The sequence below is a fragment of the Tamandua tetradactyla genome, chromosome 7, assembly GCF_023851605.1.
Source record: "Tamandua tetradactyla isolate mTamTet1 chromosome 7, mTamTet1.pri, whole genome shotgun sequence".
Taxonomy (NCBI): domain Eukaryota; kingdom Metazoa; phylum Chordata; class Mammalia; order Pilosa; family Myrmecophagidae; genus Tamandua; species Tamandua tetradactyla.
Genome location: NC_135333.1, coordinates 73,503,566 through 73,506,328, shown reverse-complemented (window position 1 = coordinate 73,506,328; position 2,763 = coordinate 73,503,566). Strand labels below are relative to the sequence as shown.

The window sequence follows — 2,763 nt, the reverse complement described above, 5'->3', positions numbered from 1 at the left end:
AATTAAGTGGAATTTAAAGTTCTTTTCCTCGGTGGTATTGGCAACATTTTATGGGCTTAGTGGCTACATATGGCTGCCAGCTAGTTGGGCATTGCAGATATAGAGCATCTCCAGAAAGTTCTTTTGGACAGTGGTGGTCTAGAATATTACAAGTTTTATTTCCTTAGGCTCAAAACAATGGAGGAAGGTGTCCAAGGCCACACCCAATGGAGTATCAGAATCCAATCTCCTCCATATCTGGAGTCCGGGACTTTCTTCTTTTCACCCTCTCCACTCCTACCCCTGCCTACCTAGATCACCACATACACACAAAAAATTGTCATCTTTAACATGTGGCCTTGAACATTATGTTTCAGTCAACTCCATTCCAGACAGCTAGAAGGAAAATGGTGTGTGGAAGAGTGCATGGGGAGCTTTTATAGGACAGTCCTGGAAATGATGGAGTTCATTCCTACTCTCATTACATTGTTCAGATTTCAGTCATATTACCACAACCAGCTATAAGGGAGTCTGGAAAATATAATTTTTCTATGGGCCCACAATGAAGAGGAGGTCATGGAATTAACAAAAGACATGTGAGAATAGTACTTAGCAACATTTCAACTGAAATAACCTATGAATTATTGAAAAAGAAACAAGTTCCTGAGTTTAGATAGGAATAATCTGTCAATGGGATAGCTTTATTTCATTTGCCCTTACAACACTATTAAATATTCATTCTATTTTCCAATTTTTCATGAATTCTAAAAAGTTTAGGTTTAAACTAATTGTCACCACACATATAAAGCCAGGATTAACTCCCCACTGTAGCATTTGTAGTTTCCTTGTCTATATTTCCAATGTATTTTGTTCATAACTTCTGTTTTAATTTCTATAATAATGCATTGTAACTACATGTATTTATTCTAGGAGTTGGGTGTGGTCCTTGAGCTATAAATACTTTCCTTAAATTATTTCGATATCATATTTTATTGATAAAATACTTGATACAGAAGGATCTTATTAAATCAGTAATAAAGAATGACTAAATTGTATAAATTTTTTTAGCAATTTATATTCAAAATCAATGATATATATATCCAAATGATGTGGATCTTGAGAGATGAAAGTACAAATTAATGGAAAACAATCTCTCCTATATTTTCATGTCTGACTTCTTCCTTGTAGTCATTACCACAAACGGAAAATTGCAGCTGGTGTCAAAGATAAATGGATTCCTTCAGTGTTTACTCTGAAAATTATCTAGTAGCTGACTGAAAGTAGTAACAAAGGTGTTGATGAAGCTTGGTGAGCCTGTATCTCTTAATGGAACTCTTTGGTTTAATACTGGAATTACAACATAAATAAAATGACCTATCTTTTCATGGAGATATCTGAAACTATCTCAAATGGGAGAATTTTGGCTGTATCTTCTCGAATGAAAACATATAGAGAAAACATCAGAAATGGATGTCAGTCTGCAGCTTTTTGACTATAAAGCTGTCAGTGAGGCACAACATGAGAAATATTTTCATAGAAATGTCACTAGGAATGAAGATTTCCTTTCTGTTAGTGGCAACGGGAGAACTCATATTGGGAATGTTGGGAAATGGGTTCATTGGATTGGTGAACTGCACTGAATGGATCGAGAATTGGAAGTTCTCATCAGTTGATTTTTATCCTTCCTATCTTGGCTATAGCCAGAATCATTCAACGACTAATACTAGTTGATTCATTTGTAATGTTGCTATCTCCTCATCTATATTTCACCAATAAAATAACAAAATTTCTTAATATTCTCTGAGAAATAGCTAACTCATCATTTAACTGCCTGGTTTGCCACCTGCTTAAGCATTTTCTACTTCCTTAAGATAGCCAATTCCTCTAAGTTCTTTTTCATCTGGCTAAAGTGGAGAATGAACACAGTTAGTCCTGTGCTTTTCCTGGGGTCTTTGTTCTCACTCATTGTTAACATTTTAATGCAGAATGTTCGTAGTGTGTTTTGGATGAATATCTATAGTGTGTATGAAAGAAACATGACTTTGCATTTAGATGTAAGTGAATTTTTCAATCTTAAAAGACTTGTTCTTCTTAGTTTAACTCACTTACCCCTTTGTTCAACTCACTTTATCCCCTTTGTTCTGTCCCTAATCTTTTTGCTCCTTTCATTTCAAAGAATTTGGTGAGATATTTGAAGAATTTGCAGCTCTTCGACTCTAGGGATCCCAGCAAGGAGGCCCAAAAAAAGACCATGAAATTGGTGACAACTTTCTTCTTCATCATTTTTTTTTCAACTCTAATAGCCGATTGGATCTTCCTTAAGGTACAGACATATCAGGCCATAGTGTTTTCCACAATGATGTCAAGTACTTTTCCCTCATGCCACACATTTATTATTATTTTGGGAAAAAGCAAGCTGAGACAGATTGTTATGAGAATACTGTGGCATCTTAAATTTTCTCTGGGAAAAGTAAAACCTTTAGCTTCATAGACAGAATTTGAAGAAATTTTTGTGTGCTAGTGGAAAATTCTGTAATAGAAGATCTTACGGGTTAATTATCAGTTTTGTTTTTTTTTAAACTTTTTTTTATTAATTAAAAAAAATTAACAAAGAAAACATTAAGCTATCATTCCATTCTACATATACAATCAGTAATTCTTAATATCATCACATAGTTGGATATTCATCATTTCTTAGTACATTTGCATCGATTTAGAAAATGAAATAAAAAGACAACTGAAAAAGAAATAAAATGATAATAGAGAAAAAAAAGACTATACATA

General features: G+C 33.7%; 1 pseudogene; it reads left to right on the top strand.

Moving 5' to 3' along the window:
* Positions 1-1,445: 1,445 nt before the first annotated feature.
* LOC143690503 (taste receptor type 2 member 42-like) lies at positions 1,446-2,497 on the top strand (annotated as a pseudogene).
* Positions 2,498-2,763: the final 266 nt, after the last annotated feature.